Genomic DNA, 18244 nt, shown 5'->3' with positions numbered 1-18244 from the left:
CCACACCATCAAATTCATGAGCTCTTAAATTTGGGGCCCACTTTGATTTTTCACCTGACAGCAGGTTCAGAGGTGTGAGAAAAATAGGAGGAAGTCAGGAAGGAAACACACATGAAAGGCCTGCAAGAGGCTCAGGACACTTGTAAAAGATAGGCTCTGAGCTCCCCAGGAACAAGTGCAAGAACGGCAATAGGTGCTCCATCATTTCTTTCTTTTTTTTTTTTTTTTTTTTTTTTTTAGATGGAGTCTCGCTCTGTCGCCCAGGCTGGAGTAAATAGAAAAGAGAGTGGTCAACACTCTAAGAATTATCCATCTCAAGAAGTCAGGAAAAGAACAAATTAACCTAAAGAGTACAGAAGAAAATACTAAATGTAATAGTAATTGATGAAATAAAAAATGAATAAATAATAGAGACCACCAAAAAGGCCAAAAATTTGGTACTTTTAAAAGACTAGTAAAATTGATAAATCCCTGATGAGACTAATCAAAAGAAAAAAGGGGAGAAGGCACCAAGAAAGCAATGTAAGGAATAAGAAAAGGAACACCTCTGTAGACATTAAAATGGTAAAATGATATTGTGAACAATTTGATGTTAAGACATTTCAAAGTTAGATCACATGGACAAATACTGGGAAAACTATAATCTACCAAAATGGGCAAAATAAATAAAATTATTTAAAAATTCTATATGTGGAATTGAATTTAAAGACTTCTCTCCAGAGAAAACTCTAGGCCAATGTGCCTTTACTGGTGAATTTCACTTTACACTTAAGAAAGAAAAAAATCAGCATGTGTAAATTTACCTAGAGAATAAAAGCAGAGAAAATGAAATCTAACTCATTTTATGAAGCCAAGATTTGAAGAAACTATGAGAAAGGAAAATTATAACCAATTGCCCAGATTACATGAATTTAAAAATCCTAAACAAAATATTAGCAAACAGGATCTGGCAATTTAATAATAAAATAATTTAATAATTATTTGACTAATATAGCACAAGTAAATTATGTTTATTCCAGAAATATGTTGGTTTACCACTTAATCAATGTAATTAGCCACATTTATTAATAGGATAAAGTAGAAAAATTAGAAAAATTATCATCTCAAAGATTCAACATCCATTCATGATTGGAAAAAAAAAAAACCAACTCTTAGCAAACTAAAGGAATTTCTTTTTTCTTTCTTTTTGTTTTGTTTTGCTTTGTTTTGTTTTTTGAGACAGAGTCTCACTCTGTCATCCAGGCTGGAGAGCAGTGGTGCGATCTTGGCTCACTGCAACCTCTGCCTCCTGGGTTCAACTGATTCCCTTGCCTCAGCCGGAGTAGTTGGCATTGCAGGCATGCGCCACCACACCTGGCACATTTTTGTATTTTTGAATAGAGATGGGGTTTCACCATGTTGCCTAGGCAGGTCTTAAATTCCTGGCCTCAAGTGATTTGCCCCCCTGAGCCTCCCAAAGTGCTGGAATTACAGGTGTAAGCACAGCACCCAGCCAAGGAATTTCTTAATCTAATAAATGGTAGCTAACACACACACACTCATAAAGCAATTGGAGAGATGTTGAAAGCTTTTCCTTTGAGAATGGAAATGTTGATGGTCACTATTGCCACTTCTAATTCTACACTGTACTAAAGGTTCTAGCCAGTGCTAGAAGAGAGAAATGACTGAAATAGAAAAAATACAATGTATTATTTTCGTATGATGTAATCATGTACCATAAAATCCAAAAGAATCTATAGATATATTAATAGAACTAATAAGTGACTTTAGGCTGGACACAGTGGCTTAGGCCTGCAGTCCTAGTACTTTGGGAGGCGGAGGATGAGGCTGGCAGATCACTTGAGCTCAGGAGTTTGAGACCAACCTGGGCTATATAGCGAAACCCCATCTCTACAAAAAAATCAAAAAATTATCTGGGCATGGTGGCACCTGCCTGCGGTCCTAGCTACTCAAGAGGCTGATATGGGAGGATCACCCGAGCCCAGGGAGGTTGAGGCTGTAGTGAGCCATGATCGTGACACTGCACTCCAGCCTGGGTAACAGAATGAGACCCTACCTCAAAAAAAAAAAAAAAAAAAAAAAAAAAAGTTAGTTTAGGAAAGTTGCTAATTGCAAGATGAATAAATAAAATGAACTGCATTTAAAACAACAAAAAAAAATTAGAAAATAAACATTTTAAAGGGATATCATTTAACCACACAAAAAAAATCTAGGCATAAATCTTGCCAAAAATATGCAAGCTTTCTATACAGAAAATGAGAAAGCATTGTAAAGAGAAATTGAAGAGGACCTAACTCAATGAGAGAATACCTCTGTTCATGGGTTGGATGAGTCAATATTGTAAAGACTCGATTCTCCCCAGGCTATAAATTCAATGTAATTCCAAACAAATTTCTATCCAGTGTGTGTAATTTGACTAGTTGATTCCAAACTTTACATGGAAATGTAGATGACCTAAAATACCCAAACAATTGTGAAGAAAAAGGAAAAGATAATTATACTCCATGACTGGAAATGAGGATGTATTAGAAAGCCACAATAAGATAGTTGTGCTATTGGCACACAGATGAAAAATCGATGAACAGAACAGAAAGGTCAGAAACAGATTCATGTTCTGCAAGGTGGTAAAGAAATGAAAATCTTCTCAACCAGTGTGCTGCAATAATTGGATAGCCATACATGGAAAAAGATGAAACCTGATGCCTTCCTCACACCACACACATAAATCAATTTTAAAAGGAATGAACCTTCTAGAAGAAAATATAGTAGTAAAATGTCCTTTAAACTCAAGGAAAATTGTCTTAATCAGGACCCAAACACACAAACTTTATAAAGGGAGAGCATGGTACCTATGACGGTAATCCAACTAAGAACCTCTGTCAACCAAAAGATACTCCTGAGAGAGAGAAAAGGCAAATCACAGAGCAGAAAAGCTTTCTTGAAATACATTTATGATCAATAACATAATTGAAATCAGAATACATAAAGAACTCCTACAATCAAGAGAAAAAAGATGAATAACCCAGGAGAAAAATGGTTAAGAAAATTTAAAATTTACTGTACAAAAAAGTATATCCAAATACTTAATAATCTTAAAGAAACTTCCTCAGTTTTCTTAGTAATTATAGAAATGCAAATGATCACCACTGTAAGATGCCATCACACAAACACCCAAAGGCTAAAAATAAAAATACTCAGAATTGCAAGTATTGGGGAAGATATGGGATGCTTGAAGTATACAATACCAGTGCAGTAAAAATTTGTACAACTGTTATAGAAAACAGGTGACATTATCAAGTAAAGTTCAAGATTCATTACCCTAAGACAGAACAATTTTAGTCCAAGGTATATACTCAACAAAAATGTGGCCACATGTGCAACAAGAAGCGTATATTTTTAAAACCAGTATTGGGCTAGGCGCGGTGGCTCATGCCTATAATCCCAACACTTTGGGAGGGAGAGGAAGGCGCATCACTTGAGGTCAGGAGTTTAAGGCCAGCCTGGACAACATGGCAAAACCCCATCTCTACTAAAAATACAGCTGGGTGTGGTGGTGGATGCCTGTAATCCCAGCTACTTGGGAGGCTCAGGCACCAGAGTTGCTTGAACCCAGGAGGCAGAGGTTGCAATGAACTGAAATCATGCCACTGCACTCCAGCCTGGGTGAAAAAACAAACCCAGGCTGATACAAACAGCCTGGGTGATAAAAACAAACAAAAAAAGCCGTATTATTTATCACAGTAAAAATTGGAAACAACCTAATGTAACAGAAAAAAAGATGCCATTTTCAGTTACAATTTGTGTAGGAACGAATTTTTGAAAAGATATGCAAAGACATGATGAAAAAAGTATAAAACATTATTTAAAAAGGAACAAGATAATTCATATGTACAACTCAATATTGCAAAGTTGTCAGTTCTCTCAAGTTAATCAATAATTTCAATGTAGTTCCAACAAAAATCCTAAAAGCGTTTTATTATGGCATTTCACAAAATGACTTTAAAACTGAACATAATAATAAAGTTCCAAGGAGAGCAAGACTATTCTGCCTTTATCAAACTACATTATAAAGCTACAAATATTACAAAAGTGTGGTAGAGAGAAGTTAGAAACAGTTTTGAATATTTATAGAAATTTAGTATATTACTGAGAGGGATTACAAATTAATGGAGAACAAAATAGCATGCAATTGATGGTGTTGGGACAATTGGCTATCTATATGAAAAAAATACCTCTCCCAACTTCCAATTAGATTAAAGACCCAAATATTAAAAATAGAACTTGAATATTTTTGAAGAAATGTGGAATATCTTCACTACATTAGTATAGGGGTGAATTTCTTAAACATGACAGAAAAGCATGAAATACATACACACACATAGATGAACAAATTTTACTACCTTCAAAATTACAAACTCCTCTCCAGGCACGATGGCTCATGCCTGTAATCCCAGCACTTTGGGAAGCTGAGGTGGGTGGATCACTTGAGTCCAGGAGTTCGAGACCAGTGTGGGCAACATAGTGAGACCCTGTCTCTACCAAAAATACAAAAATTAGCCAGGCATGGTGATGCTCGCCTGTAGTCCCACCTACTCAGAGGGGCTGAGATGGGAGGATCGCTTGAGCCCCAGGAGTTTCAGGCTGCAATGAGCCGATCGTGCCACTGCACTCCAGCCTGACAGAGTGAGATCATGTCTCAAAACAAAACAAAAATTTACAAACTTTTGTACAACAAAATAAATCACAATCAAATTTAAAAGGCAACATGTTGGGAGAATGTAATTGCAATACTAAGAAAAATTGGCATTCAGATTCTTGATGAACTCCTATAAATCAATATAAAATATTTTTACTATCATGATACTATTGGTAACCTGCAGGCAGCAACCACAGAAGACAGCAAGACTAATATGAATGAACACTTAAAAAAGAGGCTGCTCTGGTACATACCAGCTGAATGTTAATCCTCTAAATAACCTTTAACAAAATCAACAAAATATTATGTGAACACAGAATAATGTAAACCCCCTCTCAGCAAAAAAGAAAAAAGTCAAATTTGAAACGAATGCTTTCCTTCAAGCAAGGAATTAGCATTAGTTAATAGAAAACTGATGCTAACTTCTTGAATGATAACATTTTAGGTTGGGCAATGTGAAACGGCCATTTTTAAAGCAAAAGATGGTTTAAAACTGGCAATTTCAAATGATTCAACCTCTATATTCTTAATTTAACTATGGTATTGTAAATTGCCAGTTTATACACAATATTCCAACCTGTAGAGCTAAACACAGAACCTGTATATCAACTAATATACAGCTAAACACAGAACCTGTATATTAACTAATGGGCTTGAAACTAGTCAATAAGACTAAAACTTGATTTTACTGAATTATGTAAGTCAGTTTACAGTGTTATGTTTTCCTGGAATTTGATATAAAAATTGATTTAGAGCCCACTAAAAATGTAATTATTTATGTTTGTCAAAAATTGTGAAATATGCTTAGATGATTAGTTAAAGCCTAAACCTGAAGAGAGAAAATCTAACTAAACTTAAATTGGTTGAATTTACAAAATTGGCCTCTTTATCCCCATTTTAACCCCACCAATGTCAACTTCTTTGTATCATTACACTATAAAATTTCCAGTATAATTTTTGAAATAGCATCTCTGTTGGTTCCCTTAATCTAAAAGGTTTTCACAAAGTTTAAGAACAACCTTAAATATTACTGGAACAAAAACAGACATGTAGACCAATGGAACAAAATAGAAAGCCCCAGAATAAATCCATGCATTTATAGTCAGCTGATGTTCGACAAAGGTGCCAAGAATCCAAGATGGGGAAAGGACAGTCTCTTCAATAAACAATACGGGGGAAACTGAATATCTACTTGTGGAAGAATGAAATTGCAACCTTTCTCACCCATATACAAAAATCAACTCAAAGTAAATGCTTAACTGTGAAACCTGAAACTGGAAAACTACTAGAAGAAAACATAGGTGAAAATCTTCTTGACATTGGTCTGGGACAAGATATTTTTGGATATGATTGAAAAACATAAGCAACAAAAGAAAAAGTAGACAAATGATACTGTATCAAACTAAAATGCTTTTGCACAGCAAAGGAAACATTTATAGAGTAAAGAGACAACCTACAGAACGGGAGAAAATATCTACAAAGCATACATTTGATAATAGGTTAATAGATTTTTTTAAAAAAGGAACTCAGACAACACAATAGCAAGAGAACAAGTTACTTCTCTAGAAAATGGGCAAAGAACCTGACAAGGTATTTCCCAAAAGAAGACACACAAATGGCTGAGAGGTATATGAGAAAATGCTAAACATCATTAATCATCAGGGGAAAGCAAATTAAAACCATAGAGATATCCTCACACCTGTTAGGATGGTCATTAACACAAAGACAAAAGAAGAGTTGGTGAGGATGCAGAGAAAAGGGATCCCCCTTGTACACTGTTGGTGTGAATGTAAATTAGTAGTTATTGTGGAAAACAGCACTGATTCCTCAAAAAAATAAAAATAGAACTACCATATGATTTGGAGATTCCACTTCTGGGTATATATCCAAAGGAAATGAAATCTGCACTCCCATGTTCACTGCAGCATTATTCCTAATACCCAAGCTATGGAGTCCATGTAAATGTCATCAATGGATGAATGGATAAAGGACATGTGGTATGTATAAATAAAGGCATACTCTTCAGCCTTAGAGGATATCCTGTCACTTGAGATAATATGGATGAATCTGGAGAACATTGTGCTAGGTGGAATAAGCCAGGCATAGAAAGACAAATATTGCATGTCTCACTTATTCATGGAATCTAAAAATGTCAAATTCATAGAAGCAGAGAGTAGAGTGGTTACCAGGGTTACCAGGGACTGGGGGGACAAAAGTGGGGGGATTGTGGAGATGTTGGTTTTTACTTTATTATTATTATTTTTTTAGATGGAGTTTTCTTCTTGTTGCCCAGGCTGGAGTGCAATGGTGCAATCTTGTCTCACTGCAACCTCTGCCTTCCGGGTTCAAGCGATTCTTCTGCCTCAGCCTCCGGAGTAGCTGGGATTACAGGTGTATGCCACCGCACCCGGCTAATGTTTTGTATTTTTAGTAGAGATAGGGCTTCACCATGTGATCCACCTGCCTCAGCCTCCCAAAGTGCTGGGATTACAGGTGTGAGCCACTGTGCCCAGCCTGAGATGTTGATTAAAGGATGCAAAATTTCAATTAGACAGGAAGAATAAGTTCAGGAAATTTATTGTACAACATAGTGACCATAGTTAATGATAATGTATACTTGAAAATTGCTGAGAGAGTAGATTTTAAAAGTTCTCACCACAAAAATATGTGGAGCAATGAATATGTTAATTAGCTTGATTTAGCCATTTCACAATGCTTATATACATCAAAACATCATATTGTACATCATAAATATATCGATTTTTATGTTAATTTAAAAATTTAAAAAGATCAGCCTTAAATAAAACAAAAGTACTCTGACATTCTAAAATTAAAGACTGTTTCTATTTTGAGAGATATAAACTGGCAAAGCAAAAATAAAGAAATCCAAATACTAGGAAAACGAGGGAAAATATGCTCAACCTTCCATAGTTCTTTTTTCCTGCTTTCTTTCCTTCCTTATCCTCTCCCTGTCTCCTACCCTTCCTCCTCTCCTCTTTCCTTTCTCCTTCCCTTCTTTCAGTCTTGGGGCTAATATTTTTAAATGCTAACAATTGTTAATATGTATTAATAGCAATATGTATCTTGTTCTTGTACTTTATCTATATTTACATGTCTTTAGAAAGGGAGAAATAAAAAGGAAAATGTTATTACCTCGCCTCCTTTACAGCTAATCGCTACGATGTTTTCAAGATCTTGAGCCATCTACTCATTTACTTCCTTGGTGAAAACCACCATCTCACTGATTTCAAGTTTAAGATTTTTAGTTAAAATATTTTCAAAAAATCAAGCCCAATATAATTAGCCCTCTTCTGATAGTAAACTTAGCATAAAACTTACTGTAGAGTGGGGACATTATGATCATCAATCATGATTCTACTGACCCTATTATGCAAGTGTTTAGGATCATAAGCTCTTTCACCTAAAATAAATAATATGTATGTCATATCTCTATAGGGAATAATATGATAAACAATGAAGTTATGAATAAATTAATATATCTTATTGGAATTCCTTATCTATCTTCAAAAAGAGCTTTCCAAGTTGCTCCTGCCACTCTAAAATAAACGCAGGGGTCTCAAAAACGTAAGGATGGTAGTGGTTTATCCATCTCATGTAACCTAAACTCAACTTATTTTTGTTTAATAGGTATAATTTTTAACTTTCTAGCAGATCATTCATTATATTATTGCAGGGTAGTTAGAAACCACACAAGAGGCAAATGTAGCTGACCAAAATTATTGCCCCCTGAAAATGTCTATTGAGTATACAGGTAGAGGAAAAAATCAAGAGAGACAGAATATTAATCTGGGTTACAACCTATTTTCCACAGAGTTTTTTGCTTTTTTCCCATCTAGGGCTCTGCTCTCATCACAGCCCACTGCTGGTGGGGCAGAGGACTCGTTTGTTAAATTGTCTATGTCCTCATAACACAATCTGGCAGGAAAAACAGAAAGATTTTCCTAAACCTAATATCGCTAGAACAGAGCTTCCCGAAAATGGTTTGGTTCCACTCCAGCCTCACTGGTCCTGCCAAAAGCCTCCTCCTTCACAGGGAACTTTGTGCTGCTGGGCTAACTCCTTCTACTAAATGGGGCCAGTCCAAGATGGGGATTTTTAAATTCATTCCTTGCCACCACCAAATACTTACGATTAAATGCAAGGTAAAAAGCATAATCATCTTCTTACATACAGTAAACTGTTTTCTATCTACAGTAGCAAAATATAGAGTAATGTACATACTGCATAGATTGTACACTCGATAGTGGTTTGGATGTTTCTTATCTAGAAACCGCACGACTTCCTAAAAAAGACAAACACATATCTTACATATTTACATGGCACCAACATAAGCTATTTCCTAGGGGGAACCTAAAATGGTTATTGCTTTCATTAATTTGTCTCTCACTAGCATCTTCTAGGGGAGATTTAGGGAATACAAGGTATGCAAATTTCAAGTTCTAATCCACTGTGATTTTTCAAATAGTCCACAAAGTGTGTTTGGCTACTCAGATGAATCTCTTGTAAATACACACTGTTTAAGCTATCAGATAAGGAAATTAGCTGGTTAACTAACTTTAAGTAATTTGTTCTAAATCATTAATTCACAGTTAATGTGGTTCTTGTTTAAATCTAATTCATATTGGAGTTCTTATTTAAATTTAATTATGGATAGATACATCTTTAGAGAGTGATCTTCATATTACAGTCTACCTAAGCACTATGTAAACAAATAAATGCAAAAAGCATATAGTGTTATTGTGTGTATGCATGATAGAAAAATATAAACATATCAAATTTTAAATAACTGGTAACAATATGGAGACTGTTTTGGCTCATCTGTTCTCTTATTTTTTAAAATGAAGATATATGTGTACCTATGAGTGTGTGTGTGTATATATATGTATATATGTGTGTAACCTTTAAAATGAAAAACAAATAGTAGTTATTATTTAAAATACAGTTAATACCACTATATGAATCCAACTTTCAGTAAATGTACCTTTCTGAAACATATACACACATAAGTATATATCTCTGTGCAACAACAAAAATGACACAAAATCTTAAAACTGATTAGTATGTTACCCTCAGAGCAATGTTTACTGGCTTAATATTGAGAAAAATAAAATTAAGGTATCAAAATCATCCATTTATTCAACTAGCTATCTCTGTTAGGAAGAAATAATAAGTCAAAAAGATGAACACTCTGAATCTACATAGTGGGGGAGGCAAGGAAAAACAGTTTTATATACTTCAGAATTCATGGAATTTCTTACATAAAATTCATATGGGTTTAGAAATCACATATAAAAACTACAAATGTCTATGAGATATTTAAGCAAATTTTAATCAGTTCTTTGGATGAGGAAGAACTGAAAGTGTTGAATCAATGGAAGATCAATAGGCTTAGGTTTGACTTCATAAAAATCTGAAATTTCAGCTTAAAAATGCTATAATGAATAACAGGGGAAGCGATTTTTCAGAAAAATGGACTGAATGAGGACTATGCCTAGTATGATAAATTAATAATTCATTAACAACTTAAATATTACTCACCTTATAGATAAATGCGCCAAGGACATAAACAATCCATAAAAGAGAAAATCTAACTGATTAACAACCTACATAAATATTCAGTGTCACCAATAAAGAAGTCAAAACAATGATATGCCATTTGCACCCATGAAATTAACCCTTTCCCTTTTAATGAGAAAATCCAATGTTGGCAAAATAAGGCATGAAATTTAAAACTTTGATTTATTGTTGATACAAGAATACAACTGCTCTTGGATTTGGCAATATATATTAAGAACCCTAAAAATATTCATACTCTTAGCTAGGTAATGTCACTCCTAGCAATCTATATGGAAAAAGCCTTACGTGCAAAGATGTCTGTTACTGTATTATTGATTATAGTGACACTTAAATGTCCAACATTAGAGGTTAATCACAGAACTAATGAAATATCATGCAACCATTAGAATACAGTCCTGTCCTTCGTTTCACTTTATTTTATTTTATTTTATTTTATTTTGAGATGGAGTTTCACTCTTGTTGCCCAGGCTGGAGTGTAATGGTGTGATATCAGCTCACTGCAACCTCTGCCTCCCAGGTTCAAGCAATTCTCCTGCCTCAGCCTCCTGAGTAGCTGGGATTATAGGCGCCTGCCACCACATCTGGCTAATTTTTTGTATTTTTAGTAGAGACGGGGTTTCACCATGTTAGCCAGGCTAGTTTTGAACTCCTAACCTCAAGTGATCCACCCTCCTCAGCCTCCCAAAGTGCTGGGATTACAGGTGTGAGCCACCACGCCAGCCCCTGTCCTTCATTCTCTCAACAAGTATCTCACAGTGGTAATTTGTGTGTAGCCTTCCTTAGTATACATATATAGAAAAACAGTCAATATTTGCTTTTTCATGGGAAAACAAATATACCTGGATGGTTAAGCTTTAGGGATTTTTCTGAATCCACTTCCTAGTTCTCTCAATGTCTAAAAAATTACATATATATAATTTTTGTAATCATATAATATATAATTTTTATAATCATATATATATATCAACTCAATATTTAGATGATTTACTGCTGTGTTTTCTGATCTAAGTAGTTTACTGAAGACTCTAAATACCTCTTATCCAAATTAGGTGAAAAAGGACATAAAGAATCTAGAAAAAATTTCAACTCTGCTAAGAATCTACATTTTTCTGGTCACAATCTGTCAACAGATGGACAGTTTCTGTTTTCAGCCAGAATAAAGCGATTCAATTCTACCAAGAACAGAAATTAAAAGATGGTTAAGAAGATTGTAGGAATGTAGGTAATTGCATATCTGATTCTTCTCAATAGCTCAGCCTTTGCATGGGCTCACTAAGTTTATAATTTCTGAAACTCTTCCTTGTGATGCAAAAGTAGAAAATGCTATCTACTCCACAAGGCCAGGTGTGGTGGCTCACACCTGTAATCCCAAGCCTTCTTGCAACAAACTCCACCTCCGGGTTTTCCTAAATCTACCAAACTCTTCTCTCTGCCTATCTTAGTACATTCCTTGATTTGGAGGCAAAGGTATACTTCTGTACTTGCATGAGGTGGTAGCAGTGGCCAAACGTGTTGATGCTTCCACCATAGTGCTTGTCTCTCCACTAACTCTATGGGTCCTGCATCTCTAAAGTTTCTGCTACTTCAAGGCAGCATCTGACATTTCCCCACTAGTCAATTTACCACTTATGAAACTGTAATGTCTGCTTTGCATATTCGCTGCTGTTCAAAATGTAACCCTGCAACTTTATTCCCTTTTAAGAATAAAGGGGAATCACATGACGGTTTAGCATCCTCTCAGGAGTTAAGTATGCCTGGATTTGAATCTTCTCCCTTTTAGCCAAAATTGATTTAATACACTTTGTAGATGGTTCTCAAATATGACAGAGACACTCCCAGTGCAGGATATGCTGTTATCATTGAACATGCAATCACTGAAGTGCTCCATGGCCTGATTCCCAGCCTGCCCAGTAGCTGAACTAGTAGCTTAGATTTGGGGCTGCACTCTGGCAAAGTTGAAAGACTAAATATTAATATGGATGGTAGATTTGCTTTTTGGGTGGTTTATGATTTGTGGAATTTATTAAAAACACGTGATTACCTCCTTTTTGGATACTCTGATTAAAAGTGGTAAAGGAATCAATGACTTATTAGTACTTTGTCAATGCCCCAAGGAGATAACAGTTTAATAACTGATAGAAACCAAGAGTCTAGAGATCACCCCAGAAGGAAATAGTCATGTCTTTGTTTTGATTTACATGCTAAAAGTTTTTGGCTTTTTAAAAACACCCCAGCTAATATTAAGTGTTGCCAAATTTGTATTAGTCACCACCAAATCTACTAAAAGAAAATTGGCTCAATTTAGACATGCTATAATTAACTCACAGTTATTAGCTTAACCTGCTTTAAAAAACAATATTAGCAATCAAGAGATGTTTTACTCATAAAGATGGAATTTGAAAATTTTGGGATGGCTGCCCTCAAGTGCCATGACCCATCCAGTGGGCCCTAGTCACGTTACTCCATGACTGTGCCCATTAAGAGCGACAAAAAGTAATTCCACCTCCAATAAATAGTTTGAAACAATTTTCAAAATTGGCCAAGGGAGTGGTAGAGTCATGTCTTAGCCGAGAATAGCATAACCTGGGTGAGATGTGGTTCAGACCCTTCTCTTCAAGGTTTTTAGGTATTTACAAATGTACTTTTATACAATTGCTGAAGTCTTGAGTCTCTGACTATATATTAGTTATTTCTTGTGAACTATCTGCATGTATAAAAATGCTTCCCTGCCTGAGAATAAGGTAGAATCATTCCATCAGTGGTCTCAATTCTTCACCTTTTCCTGAATCCAAGCCCTCGTATTTCACCTCGTAGTACCCTTTCACTCTAATTTTGTGTTCCATTATGTGAGTTGATTTGGCCACTGGGATGCCACAAAGGAGAGGCCTGCAAAAGCACTGGCAAGATTCCACTCTAGCTCTTTTCTTTTGCCATTACCATGAAACATATCCATCATATTCATCCGGATGGAGAATGAAGATGAGTTGAGCAGATAGGAGTTACCCAAGGCACTTAAGCTAAGGTAATTGTAGGCCAGCTGACAAAGACATTTCAAGGAAAGAAAACTACATGTCACTCATGAACACAGATGAAAAGTTCTACATAAAATATTAGCAAACAGAATCTAGTGTTATATAAAAAAGATAATACGTTAAGACCAAAAGGAATTTATTCCAAAAATAAAAAAGGTTAGTTTAACATTTGAAAATCTCATTAATGGAATAACAGAAAAACATTTTGATTACCTTGATAGATGCAGAAAAAATATCTGATATATTCAATACCAATTCATGATTCAAAACTTTTAGCAAACTAGAAATAAATGGACTGTGTTAATCTAGTAAGGAATGACTACAAAAGCCTATAGCAAACATCATTTCAAATAGTGAAGCATGAAATTCTTTCCACCCAAGTTTAGGAACAGGGCAAGGCTGCCTCCTCTTACCACTTCTATTCAATATTACAGTGAAAGTACTAGATAATTCAATAAAGAAAGAAAATAGTATAAAAAGTGGGAAGAAAGTAGTAACTTTATATGATCATATACATTTAAAAAATCCCAGGGAATCTACACATTCATTATTAAAATGAATGTGTGAATTTATGAAGGATGCTAGATGTAAAGTCAACATACAAGGCCAGGTGTGGTGGCTCACACCTGTAATCCCAGCACTTTGGGAGGCTGAGGTGGAAGGACTCTTTGAATCCAGGAGCTCAAGACCAGCCTGGGTCAATGAGACCAGAGAGACTCCTTCTGTACAAAAATTAACTAAAAAACATTAGCCAAGTGTGGTGATGCCTGCTTATAGTCCCAGCTATGTGGGAGACTGAGGTGGGAGAATCGCTTGAGCCCAGGTGCCACTGCACTGCTGGCACCTGTGGTGACAGAGCAAGGCCCTGTCTTAAGACAAACAAATAAACAATAGTCAATATGCAAAAATTAGTTATGTTCCTATATACCAATAGCAAATATTTAGAAAATGAAGATCTTCAAATATCATTTAAAATAGCATAAAAACTTATCAACTACGTAGAAATAAAACTAACAAAAGATGTGTAAAACCTGTACACTACAAACACTGCTAAAAGAAATAAAAGAAGATGTCAGTAGAGAGATGTATTATGTTCATGAGTTGGAAATCTCAGTATTTTTAGATGTCAGTTCTCTCCAAATTAAGCTATGTAGTCAATGTCCAAGTCAAAATACTAACAGGGTGTGTGGGGGGTGGGGAGTGGGGGATGGAGGGGGCGTTGAGTGGAGGTGTGTGTATGTAAATTGCCAAGATGATTCTAAAATTTATATGGAAATTCAAAAAATCTAGGAAAGCCAAGATAGTTTTTAAACAAAGAAGTATACAGTTGGAGGACTTATAGACAAGTTTTCAAGAGTCACTACAAAGCCATAATAATTAAAACTGTGATCTGGACTTAAGTACAGACAGTCATAATGAAAGGACGAAAAGCCCAGAAACAGACCTATACATATATGTGCACGTTATTTGCAATAAACACACCTCTGCAATTCATTGGGGGAAATTATGCTTTTTACAATAAATGGTACAGGAGGAATTGATAGCTATGTGAAAAACATGAACCTTGATACTTTATATCTTTACAACAATTAATTGGAGGTCAGTCATAGACCAAAATATTGATAGAGGTGTTAGTTACATGTATATATACTTACGTATAATATCATCAAGATAAACACTTGGTTAGTGAAACCTACTATATGTGTTATACCTCAATAAAAATGTGGTTATATATGCATGCATGTATAATGTATACTTACATCAGGCATATGTATATACAGATAATTTTATATATCTTTTTTACTTCAACTTTTATTTTAGATTCAGGGGTACGTGCACAGGATGTGCAAGTTTTTTACATAGGTAAATGTGTGCCATGGTGGTTTACTGCACAGATCATCCCATCCCTAGGCATTAAGCCCAGCATCCATTAGCTGTTCTTCCTGATGCTCTCCTTCCTCCATCCCCTCCCTCCCGACAGGCCCCAGTGTGTGTTATTCCCCACCGTGTGCCCATGTGTTCTCATTGTCAGCTCCCACATATAAGTGAGAACATGCGGTGTTTGGTTTTCTGTTCCTGTGTTAGTTTGCTGAGGATAACAACTTCCAGCTCCATTCATGTCCCTGCAAAGGATGCAATCTTGTTCCTTTTTATGGCTGCACAGTTTTCTATGGGTGTTTATGTACCACATTTTCTTTTTGTTGTTGTTTTTTAAGTGTTAAATACTCTTTATTTGAAATTACACAGAAACCACACAAAATGCCTTTGAATCAGTAAAAGGAATCATCTTAAATACAGGGCATTCTAATTAGATTGGCATAGTTAAGGCCAAAAATACAAAGTAGACATTGCTACCTTATCCTCAACCCTTGCCTGTAAAAGGCAAATAAACACAAAATACAGGTGAATCTTGCTTGGTTCTGAGACAGTGAAGAAATTTCCCCAGTATTTAAATATATTCACATAACCAGTCATATAAATCTAAATATAAAGCAATATAAATATAAAACCAATCTCCAATAAGTTTTAAGATGGTACTCACCATCTTTGTGAAAAGTTGAACATTATTAACAAAGTCTAATCATATCTTTAGAAGGGGTAAGCAGTGATAGCATTTACTGAATTGGAATCACTATTAATATTCAAGAACCAGACTTACTCATTTAACCACAAGCCAGTCTTAGTTTTAAATCAGGACTGCCCAACAAAATATTCTGACAGTCATTCATAATCTGAATTCTGGTGTATGAGATCTACTAAATTATGGTACACATAAAAAAGTCATGAGACATTTCTGTTTTGTAATATAAGGCAGTGGCCAATTATTACTCACTTGTAGCTTTTTTGAGATAAGCTATCAAGTCTGCCCTTTCTGCCTTCTTCTTAATGCTGGCAAAGATCATTTTTGTTCCAGGAATGTACTTCCTGGGATTCTCCAAATACTCTGTCAGTGTATCCTCTCCCCAGGTGATGCCTTTCTTCTTACCAGTGTCTATGTAAGAGAATCCAATGGCCTGACCTGTCTTCCACCTGAAGAGACCATGGAGATTAGGCCCAGTCTTGTGCTTGTCTCCTTTTTCCACAGTGTGGCACTAGGCACACTTCTGAACAAAAATCTTCTTACCTTTCTCAACATCACCCATATTTAATTCTCTCTTTCGTCACTGGCGCTACAAAGGTTCCTGCTCAGAAGCCAGAAGTCCCACTCTATGTACCACATTTTCTTTATTCAATCTATCATTGACTGGCATTTAGGTTGATTCAATGTCTTTGCTATTGTGAATACTGCTGCAATGAACATATGTGTGCATGCATGTATCTTTATAAGACAATGATTTATATTCCTTTGGGTATATACTCCATAATGGGATTGCTGGGTCAGATGGTATTTCTGCCTCTAGGTCTTTGAGGAATTGCCACACTGTCTTCCAAATGGGTTGAACTAATTTACACACCCACCAACAGTGTAAAAGCATTCTTTTTTCTCCGCAACCTTCCCAGCATCTGTTGTTTTTTGGCTTTTTAATATAGCCATTCTGACTGGCATGAGATGGTATCTCATTGTGGTTTTGTTTGCATTTCTTTAATGATCAGTGATGTTGAGCTTTTTTTTTTCATATTTTTGTTGACTGCATGCATGTCTCTTTGGGGAAGTGTCTGCTCAGATCCTTTGCCTGATCCTTTGTCTGTTCAGATCCTTTTTAAAGGGGTTGTTTTTTTCTTGTAAATTTAAGTTCCTCATAGACCCAAAACGAGGTATTACCAGCGAAGGCCGCGAAACAGCAAAGATGGCAGCCAGCTCCTTCCTTTGGAAGCTCCAACCCAGGGGGATACTGACCTATAGCCAGCCCACACACACCTGCAGGAGGTGGCTGGAGACCTCTGTTGCGCGTTCTCACCCAGTTAGGAGGCATGGGATCAGGGACCCCTCCAAAGAAGCAGTCTGGTTGCTTTGGGGTAGAGTAGGTGTGCCGCATTGTGGGGGATACTTCCTCCTGCAGCCCACCCGTATTCTCCAAAGCCAGCAGGTTGGAGTGGCTGAGTTGGCCAAACTACAGAGACGGCAGCTGCCCCTCCGGCCAGGAGCTCCATTTCAGGGAGAGATCAAAGCTCTGTCCATAGAACCATTGCTGGAGTGGTTAAAGCCCCACAGGGATTCCTGCCCAGTGAGGAGGAATGAATTGGGGTCCTGCTTAAAGAAGCAGTCTGGTCACGATCTGGCAAGCCAGCTGTGCTGTGTTGTGGGGAACTCTTCCTTGTCCAGACTGTATTCTCCACAGCTGGCAGGCTGGAGTGGCTGAGTCTATGAACCACAGTGATGCCGGCTGCCTCTCACCACCTCCCCGGGAACTCAGACCCATCTGAGGTGGATTCCAGCCTGCTGCTTTTGGCAGGCTAGGATTCCAAGCCAGTGGGTCTTAACTTGTGAAGTGCCATGGAAATGGGGCCTGTAGAATGACGCTGCCTGGCTCCCTGGATTCAGCCCCCTTCCCAGAGATACATATGGACAGATTTCCCACTGTGCTGAAGATCCCGGGTGCTAGAGTGTGTCAAACTCCTGGGTTTCTGTGTGTGCCTGAGCAGCTGATGTGCGCGACTCCATACAGTTCTGTGTAGCAGACCCAAGGCCCTGGTGGCATGGGCTCACAAGGGGATCTCCTGATCCATGGCTTGCAAAGATCCATGGGAGAAACAGTTTCCTGGGCAGGATTGCACAATCCCTCGCTGCTTCCCTTGGCTGGGAGTGGGGGTTCCTTTGGCTCCATGCTGCCCCTGGCTGGGCCATCGCACCCTCTCCCTGCTTTTCTTCGTTCTCCATTGGCTGACCTGTTCATCCAGTCAGTCCCAACGTGAGAACCTGGATATCTCAGTTGAAGGTGCTGAATTCCCTCGCCGCTTTTCATTCCTCTTTGTGAGC

The 18244-nt window shown here is 36.8% G+C and overlaps 2 pseudogenes; both read right to left on the bottom strand.

The window, feature by feature from the left end:
* LOC102125700 (phosphatidylinositol 3,4,5-trisphosphate 3-phosphatase TPTE2-like) overlaps positions 1-18244 on the bottom strand; it is a 347382-nt pseudogene that overhangs the window by 311336 nt on the left and 17802 nt on the right.
* On the bottom strand, positions 16152-16469 carry LOC107131005 (cytochrome c-like; annotated as a pseudogene).

This window comes from Macaca fascicularis, chromosome 10 (assembly GCF_037993035.2).
Source record: "Macaca fascicularis isolate 582-1 chromosome 10, T2T-MFA8v1.1".
Lineage (NCBI taxonomy): Eukaryota > Metazoa > Chordata > Mammalia > Primates > Cercopithecidae > Macaca > Macaca fascicularis.
This window is presented reverse-complemented; position numbering and strand designations above follow the sequence as displayed.